This window comes from Gavia stellata, chromosome 11 (assembly GCF_030936135.1).
Source record: "Gavia stellata isolate bGavSte3 chromosome 11, bGavSte3.hap2, whole genome shotgun sequence".
Classification (NCBI taxonomy): domain Eukaryota; kingdom Metazoa; phylum Chordata; class Aves; order Gaviiformes; family Gaviidae; genus Gavia; species Gavia stellata.
The window spans coordinates 22,130,149-22,139,850 of record NC_082604.1 but is presented as its reverse complement, the minus strand read 5'-3'; the positions used below and the strand labels follow the sequence as shown (position 1 = coordinate 22,139,850).

The window sequence follows — 9,702 nt, the reverse complement described above, 5'->3', positions numbered from 1 at the left end:
GGGGACTAATATTACCTTTAATAGGACCACTGTCAGCCTTCCTGCCTGCAGCAGTTCTTTCACTCCTCTGCTACTGGATACAGCATTTTCTGGCTGTGGGCTTAAGGCAGATTTCATTTACCCTGGTGAATGGAACGACCTTAATTTCTGTCAGCCTCCCTGAAATAGTTCCAGATTTATTCTGAGGCAAGAGGAGAATCTGATCCTAACTTCTTGAAAACAAATGAGTTAACTACACCCTGGGAATTTTCAAACATGACGCATCCATCAGTTTTCCTTTCTGACTAACATTTGGCAAAGTGTAACTGTCAAAACTTTTTAATTCAAACCAAATTGTTTGTTATTTGTTCCAAGCCACATATTAAATGTCAGTGACAGAAGTTTCCATACACCCTTTGTGGGCTCACACGCATAGCTACCCTATGACCTACACCAGCGAACAGCCTTGGAGCTTGGAGAAGCTTAAATCCACCGAGGCAAGGGTGTGAAAACACAGCTGGGCCCAGCAGCTTCTGCTGCTGCAGTAAATCCCACTTTGCCCCTCTGCACGTCCCTCTAGCCTTAAAGTCTTTAGAGGTGAAATCATGAGCTCCCCTTCTCAATGCAGTTCTTTTTTGGCACTGAAAAATCCCTCTGAGGCAAGGACAATTTGGCATATTTCCCCTGTCTGCCCATCAAGCTCTTAAAAAATTAAGTTATTAATCATCTAAACATTCACCTCTGCTGCACTAGGGCTTTCTGGCCAGAAAGTCCCATAGGTGGTTATTTCAAATATGATTCTGCTTCCATTGAAGACTTTTTGGATTAAAAAAAATCTGAAGTATGGACAAATGCACCTTTTGATAATTACTGCCTAGCACTATACTTTTAAAGCAGTCAGCTGAGCTTCTAGTTTGTATTTCACTAATTTGCTTACTTGGTCCAAAAAAAAAAAAAAAAACCAAACCGCAAACCCCTCACTCATTGTGTAGTTTATCTGAGGTCTAAACATACAGTAAAGCATTGCTTGCAAGGAGGAAGAGAAGTTTACAGCAAAATTATTTTGTAACAGATGTGTCAATGGAAAAAGTTAGTAACTGGGAGTGTTCTCTCTTTTCCTGACTCGCAGTTGCTCTTAGTGCTGGTCTTTAGGGTGTAGCTTTCCTCTTGGGCTTCTGTGTTTGTTTTACGTATTGCTTTCCTCTTCCTTCTGGTCAGGAGCCTTTTTATGATCAGGCAAGATAATACTGAGCAGCAGCACTCAATCTACAGGACAAAATGAGCCTTTGCTTTAAATATCCAAGGGACAAATGGAGGTAAGTAGAAACAAATGGATTAAGCTGTTTGGGCTGGGGAATTGCTGTCAGTTCATTATTCAGAGGTTACTAACAATCAGTACGTTGGATTTGTTTTAGTTTTTTTCCCCTATTTGACTGTAATGTTAAGAATTTAACTGAAGTCTGGCATGGAAATATACTGAAGTTGTAATTGTGTTCAGGCCTTTGGCAAGGATTACGGAGTTGTTTAGGACAGAAATCCTTTAAGCAGCGTTTCCTAGGCCTTCATGGCAGACCTTAAACAGATTTTCCCTCCTCCTTTTTCCCCATCTTGCAAAGCATCTCTGTATTTCAGGTTCACTGTGCACACTATACCTAATCAGAGTTTATCCTGCTCATATTATCTTCCTGTATTTCATATATATTACAAAGGTTGTATTTGCTCAGCTGGATTGAATCCGATTATAAAAGCAGGGTGCAGAGGGCAGTTTCTGGATGCACAATGAGTCTCTGTAACTAATAACATATAGCACCTGCTCTGCTGGAAGTATCAATGTGAAGCCAGAGTTGACAGGGTAAGTGATCCCACTTCATAATCCTGTAATGCTGATACAATTTGGTGGTACCGGCATAAAAGAGATACTCAGAGCTAAGCTGGACTTTGAGATAAATTGAAAATGGTGTCTTTAAAGGAAAACCACTCAGTACACGATTTGATGACATGCAGATCTTTTACTCATAGGGTGTCATATCTGGCAGTTAGGTGGATGAAAATAGACTTGTTTATTGTGTTGTACAAAGGCGGCAAATATTTCAGTTTAAAGGAGTGCATGTCCAAACAAGACTCCACATGTGCATCAAGAGCAGGCAATAAAAGACTAAATATTCTTGACACCCCTTCTTTCTGTTTTCTAAATTATCTTTTAAGAATCTTGAAACTTACTGAGATGGAGGTTTTTTCTGTACTGTTCAATGAGTACTTCTAATATCAAACCTTGACTTATGTTAGTTTTGTATGCACACCTATGGTATTGTTTTGGTCTCCAACTGCATTATCATGGTTTTTAGAGCCAGGTTTCCAGGCTCAACTGCCAAAAAAGAAATCATTGTTGTTTATTGTTTGATGATCACTCTGTCTGTTTAAAAGCTTTCTAGGAAAATATTTATAGCAAACAATTGTACGTCAGAGACCACAAAGTTAGTTCATATATGAAATAGAATGAACGTTTTCCCAAAATATTTTGTGGAATCTACAAACTTTTTAGATTAGTTTCTTCTTCTATTCACATAGACCGGACACTATGCTCCCTCATGTTGTGAAGTACCAGAAAGCAGAGTTGCATTTTGGTGCGTGTAGGGTATGTAACTTACGAGAGGACATTAGCTCTGCAAGGGTGTTAGAGAGAGACAACCTTGAACTGCGGACATATGAATTATCTCTGTTGGTCACGTTACCTCTGGCTTCTCCCATTTTCCTCCTGCCTGACCTCCTCTCCCATGTAGACCCAAAGCTCCTTGGAGCAGGGACCTTCCCTGACTGGGTGTTCATACAGTGCTTGCAAGTGTCTTGCTCTTACTTTACATAGCAGCATAGCACAGATAATAAATCAAATGTGCTGGCTTTATTCATCCCTTTCAATAGCAAAAAGTTCACTAAAACTGATGGAAGTTTTTACATGGCAGTACCAGACCTCAAATTATGACTGTCAGTTCATTGGTTTCATGGAAATACTGAGTTAAACTGCATTTATGTTGCCAAATCCATGCCCAGAGGGCTGAGTCATTCTGCGCAAAGCAGCAGCTATGGCTCCTTTTTGCTTTCCTAAGTACATCCTTCCTCCTCCACCAAGGCCTCCAATATGCTTCTTGTTGCAGATGTTTGCTTTTCATACACTGCACTGAGACAGAAACAGAGGCAGTCACACTTCCAAGCTATCAGATTGGTAATAAGGGAAGAAAGAGGAAGTCCTGTGTCAGAAACAAACCCAGAAGACAAGCCTTGAACCACTGATACAGACAAAGAAACAGGGATGTAGGATCATTATTAACCTGTATAGTTATTTTCACAGCCTGATTTTAAACTCACTTATACCACTATTTCTACTGGCTTTTCAGTTTCTCTTTTTGCACAGCTTGAAATGCTGCCCACAGCCTGTGTAAAACCAGAAGGGGCAGGTTTTGGACACATGGAAATAACGTGCTGCAGACACCAAAGCCATATGGAGGTACTCGAGGTGAAGTAGGACGAGTCGCTCCTTCTCCTGAGCTCTCAGCTAGAGCACAGACCTTGGATTTCTGCTGGGAGCAGTTCATACTCACAAGTCCCTCTGCTCCTCACATTTTTCCCTGAGTTATTGTGGCTAGATTTCTAAAATAAAAAGGTAGAATTATGCTAATTGTAAAATCCAGAGGCTAAGAAAAATAATGCGCAAAGAAGAGTACAAAAAACAATATCCACCTGTAAAATAAAAATGTGCTGGGAGTCAGTGGAGAATAAAGAGAAAGAAACACTAGAGCAGCCAACTAGAAAAAAAAAAACAAAAGGCCGGCACAATATTCAGTAGTCACAGGAAGATCAAAAATAAAACAAAACTCCTTTGAAATCTCTCAATTGGAATACACTGCAGAAGAGCTGACTGGTCCCAAAGAAAGCTGTCAGAATGGCATAGTGAAGTCAACAGGCAAATTTGAACAGGAGATATCTTAAAAACAGGGGAAAAATATTCCTATAAGTAATATCTGAAATGTCAGAAAGTAAAATACTTTCACAAGAAAAACATTGGGAACAGGCAAAAATTGAATTTTAAAATCTTCCACCCAGTTGTCTGCTAACTACTGCTGGATGTTTGACAGCCATTTAAATTATTTCTCAAACTCATTTTAAAAAAAAAGTTTGCTTTCCAATCCCCTCAATTAGAGAAAAATCATCACATCTTTTTATGTCGAGAGTTAGTTGATGAATGTCATGTCATATATCACTGCATCTGACATGAATCAAAGCAGAGATTTTGAAAGGCAAGTGTCTTTGAACTGCTAATTATGCTTAACAAAGAAAGTGTTTCAGTTGTTGTTTCTTAACGAAATTTCTGCTTTTACCTGAAAGGTTTTTCTGCCACCTTATTTCCGGATGGTATGAAGCTATGTTGAAACCAACATTATTTATTTTTTATTATACTGTGATGTTTAAAAGAGTGGAAGATAGGTCCAGTGTTTCTTGCATATCCAAAGCTTCTGGAAATTTGTTGAGAAATAGTGGCAAAGATAACCATCTAATAGATATTTTGTTCTTTTGGATACATGTGCAGACATTAAAAAGCATCTGTGAAAGTTCTGAGTGTGAGAGTAGGATTTTAGCTCAATTTCTCTGCCCCCAGGAATTCTCTTAATTTCTCCTTCCTCAGCTCTCTTTTTGGGACCTCATTCCGAGAGGGATTTAAAAGCTGCACTCAACCAAATCTACTCAAACAACAGCATTACCAAACAGGAGGATAAGTCATAGGGAGAAAAAGATAACAAGTGGTAGGCCAGCAGTTCGGCATTGTCTCTAATTCCACCACATTCAAGTACTTTGGATAAGGTTCAAAAAAAGAAAAAGAAATAAAACCAGCAAAAAGCAAACAAACAAACAACAAACACCCAGACTTCAGGGTAACCCCTCAGAGCCTCAAATCTTTTGACTTTCATCCTTCTCTAATTTTAATGCTTCTTAAGTGAGGCCAAAAAGTGAAACTCTAGGAGTCCTGGGTTAGGAACTAGTAATACATATGTGCCTACTCTGCTGGGCACAGGGAGTCTTGATCTGCCAGGGAAGTTATGGTCAACATCAGGCTATATCTTGCAAATTAGGAAGCTTCAGGCTAGGAAAATACTGGAATATGAGGCTATGAAGAAAGCCCAACTGATAAAGAGAGCTGCTGGTAAGTCAGGAATTGATGGTAAAACCTGCAGTACCTGATATGGGTAAACAAGTTTTATGCTGTTACTCTCTTATCACTGGAATCATGGATTTTCCCAGTGTTAAGCAGAGCAGATTCAGAATTTTTTTTTTTAATTTTAATATTCTTTGATTTATATTCCCTGAACTGAAGAAGGGAATACAAGCTTTGTGGTAGCTCTTCAGACTGTATAAAACAGCGTAAGTTCAAGAGGCTTGACTCTCATTGTCCTTAAAGCTACTTTAAAACAGCTTTACACATACAGGCTGATTAAAAATGACAGTCAGGCCTATTAACTCGTTTACAATTGCTCCTTTCCATTGGCAGTTTGTCCCTCATCTTCCTGTGAAGTACACAGATTTGGAAAAAATTTTTAAAACATATTATAAATAGTACAATTCAGAAACTGCATAAATGGTAATGTCCAAGAGTTGATTGCTCTTCATCAGTAAATGAGAGGGCATTCAGAGACACTGCCATGCAGCAGAGCCTGGGATTAGATCTGAATTGCCTCTTCTATGAAAACCTCTTCCTGCTGTTTTATCTCATCCATTTACAAACATTCTTCCTTTCCACCCACTTGCCGGCCCTACAAGAGTGTTTAGGAGTTCAGCTCATTTGACTGGGATTAAGATGTGGACATTTGATATTAAAAAAAAATAATCCATAATGTGCTGACAACATGCTTACCTGTTTCTGTCACTCTAGCACTGACTGGTTTGAACACTATGAGGGTGCCACCTTGATAGCACTGGTAGGATGCTAGGTTGCAGGAAGCAATTTGCTGCTGTTCTCAATAGGTGCTGGGGAGAAGTAGCTGGACCTGAAGTGTGGCAGAGGCTCACCAAGGAACATGGGCAACCTTCTCCTAATGACTGCAGCACTGAGTCTGGGGGTGGGCCCTTTTTGGAGGCACTTTGAGCCCCTCCATCAAAAAATGTGTTCAAGGATGAAAAGTAGAAGGAAAAGAAGAGGAGGATGCCCCAAACACAGAGTTCAGTCCGTTTTACCTTATGCCTTGGGTAGGCAAAGAAAGAGCTGAGTAGTCTCAATGAAATCACTAATAGGGCACTATACGAGACCTTCTCATATGTGCTTGGGAAATAGCGACACAGTAAAAGAAACATGAAAGCAATAGAGTATCTTTCCTGTAAACTCTGAAATTATGTATGTTGGGAGAGGCTGAGGACAGTTAAAAAGAACACAGATGGGATATATGAAGGGTTATGGCCATGCTTCACCACTGTACAGACTGAACAGCCCCAGTATGTTAATTAAAGTAAGCAGCCAGTGGGATAGCAACATCCTCTGCTAGGTTGGAAGCAAACACTCTGATCCCTGTCAGAGTGCGGCTGGTCTTGGAGAATTGTAGGCTAATTACATTTGTTACAATTAAGATCTTAAAGGCAACTGCATAAGTACATTAGACCAAAAATCCCATCTAGCCAAAATTAATCTATGCACATTTACCTGTAAGGTTGTTATTGGTAAAGTTAGCATGTATCTCCCATTTTCCAGTGCTGAGATTTGCATCTCCCCAAAGGATTACTGTGTTTCCTTGAAGCATTAGTAAACCACACAGTAGATGTGTTGTACATCAGATTAACCTCAGAGAGAAGCTACTAGCTGAACAGTTGTATTTTTCATGAAGCACATCTTTTACTTTTTAGCTAATGGTGGGTAATTCTGGAATCTGCATCACTGATGATTTTGGAAACCAAGACAAGCCAGAGAGAAGTGATACAGGTAAAGCTGAACCTGCCGCAAGGCAGCAGATGGGCCAGGTGACCTTTAAGGGGCCATTTTCTATGATTTCTCTAATTTAATGCTTCTATTTCACTAACTAGACAGCTGGCCCTGTATTAGTTGACAAATAACAGAAGCAATGCAGGCTGGCTTAGATGAGGCCAGTTTGGAGTGTTTGCTTCCATTTTATGAGCAGTCATCCAGCTCTGGAGGAGAGCTAACAGGTTACATGCACAGCCGGTTTTTGTGTTTTCAGACATCCAAAAAGCTAAAATCTTTCCCAGCAAAAGAAAGGTTGTGCATGCAACCACTAACCATTTTACAGCTTTTTAGAAAATACCCAGTTGCCTACATTAGTCTGTGATACCATTTGAGTGACATGTATTCCTCCACTGTATTGGTATTGCTGTCACAATATTAACTTTTAAGTGAGGGAATGGACTTCATCTGTATGTTTGGAGGCAGAAGTTCTAAAATCTAGAATAGAAGATGTTTCTGACCTTATCCTCAAGCTGAGCCCTGAGAACTTTGATCTCATGAAAGGTTGGTATCAGCATGTTCAAGCATGACCCAGGTTAATGCAGTTAACCCTGAATTTCTGGCTGTATCATGGCCCTCCCTGTTTGCAGCCTACTGAGCTCACCAGTTTCAGGTGTGGGGACTGTTTGGAAATGATGCAGCACTTGTCTGCGTGTTACTGGTAGCACTGGGAAAAGGAGCAAAGGCCTTGCCATGCTGGAGAGGTAACACCATTGATTCTTCTCTCACCTGCGCTGGGTGAACTCAGTCGCAGCAGCAGTTCCCACTGACTTCAGTGGGAGGGGAATGGCTCCTTTCAAAAGCTGTCATACAGCAGAAGGATCAAGCCGTAAAGCAGGGATTTGATTTGTCCAAGCCTGATTGTTTTCCCTGTACCCCTGACACACACTTGGGGCCCTACTTTCCCTGCTCTGTCCCAGGGACATGCACACAGCAGCCTGTGCACCCTCTCCTCCTCCAAAGCCTTGCTTCAAGTTGGAGCACTGCTACCCACTGATCTCAGCTCAGCTACCAGTTCTGCAGACTCAGGAGACAAAATTTCACATGAACCCAAACTAATGGTTTGGTTCTTGGGGGGGGGGGGTGGGGGGGGTGGGTTTAGTGTTTTCTTCTATGTCTGAATTTTGTTCCACCTAAAATACAAAAGGTTTGATTTGCATTTTAGGTATTTGCTTTAAAAATCTGAATCAGATGGAAATTCAAAACAAGGTTTGAACCTCTGAGTAAATTCTATCTTGCAAAACTAACCCTTCAGTGCCTTGCTCGAGTGAGGCCCAAATGAATACCACAAAGACAAAGCTGAGGTCCACCCTGCTACAGAAGACTAACCATATTTTTTCAGTCTATCTTGGGGTGTAGCTACACCACAGTCAGAGGCACCAGCTTTGAACCAGGTAGCTCAGGAGGACATCAACATCTTCCCATCATACCACAGCTGCGTTTTTTACCCAACTTACCAGACTGAACTTCATGCTGCTGAAATACCTAGCCTCAAACTGACAGATGTTGGTCAGCTAAAAAACTGAAGATCCAAAATGTTTAGTATTTTCCAATGCACTAACTGAATAGCCAAACATTCTGGGGACAGATTTACCATAGCTCCAGGTCTAGTTCTGCAAGTGCAGGTCATATTGTGTCTACTCCAGGTACTCTGAAATTACTGTGTTCCTGCCCTGAGTGCATTAAGGCATCCCAATTTGGTATTCCTTTTTGCAGATACGCTATTCTTTTTGGCAGACATACAACAGGTTTCAGTTTTCCTGAATCCTGTCTATTGCAGATGCATTTAATACGTGCAGGGATTTAGTTAAGAGATTGAAAGACCTGGACTTAGAGCTGTCTATCACAAAGCAAATAATCTTGAAAACATGTGTGTATTTGAGCAAGAAGAGTCAAGTCCTCATCTCGCAAGGGAACTTTCATCTTCCCGCAGCAGTCTTTCTCCAAATTTACAGTCTCAGTTGTGCACACGGGAAACTTAAGATTTATCTGAGTCAGAAAATACCCAGATTTCAGTTTTCACTGCTAAGAAATATGTACAGCTGCTCCCATTATTTCAGAGGCATTTGTTTGTTGTTGTTTTTTTTAAATCACCCCCTTGTCTCTTTTTAAAATAAATTTTTTGAAAGGCTGTTATTTTTGGAGCTTAGGAGTCATAAGGAAACGTGTGAATGCAATTCAGTTCATATTCACGTGTTGAGTCATGGGTGCCTCTCGAGTAAGTGCAGTAGTCATATCATGTCCATGTTAGGGGATTGGCAGTAGCTTTGGAAATATCTCCTCCTTCCCAATTTGCACTCATGAGCCCTACTTCCAGCTCACTTTTTTTATAAAAGCAAATAAACATTTTGTCTGCAGGCATCAGATACTGTGTCAGTAATCATACCTGTATCAGTGTGCTGCTGCATAGGATGGAAAGGGAGGCTCCAAAATTTATGTGGGCTGAGCGTGTCCTACACTATTAAGATTCATGGTATTATTAGAAGATCATTTTCTTTCTCATCTTTTACTCAACACCGAACAAAGCCAAACAAGTGGTTCATACAGTTCCCTGTCATCCATCACATATCTGCTCTTTTATCATACCTGTGCAGCATTTTCAAAATCAATATGTTGTCAGTTATTATTAAACTGTTTTTCAATGCTCTAAATCTCTTGATTTAGAGATTGCCTAAGCTGATGAGGTGATCAGAACCACACCTTTTCAGGCACTGGTGGCTCAGCCA

At 40.5% G+C, this 9,702-nt stretch overlaps 1 protein-coding gene across 1 annotated transcript in view; it reads left to right on the top strand.

Annotated features, from left to right (window-relative positions):
* Positions 1-1,269: 1,269 nt before the first annotated feature.
* The window catches only part of LOC104261692 (calcium-activated potassium channel subunit beta-2), a 153,919-nt gene continuing 145,486 nt past the window's right edge, over positions 1,270-9,702 (top strand). Inside the window, exon 1 of the mRNA XM_059822656.1 lies at positions 1,270-1,295. The gene's annotated coding sequence lies outside the window, so the exon portion shown is untranslated. The remainder of the gene's footprint in view (positions 1,296-9,702) is intronic.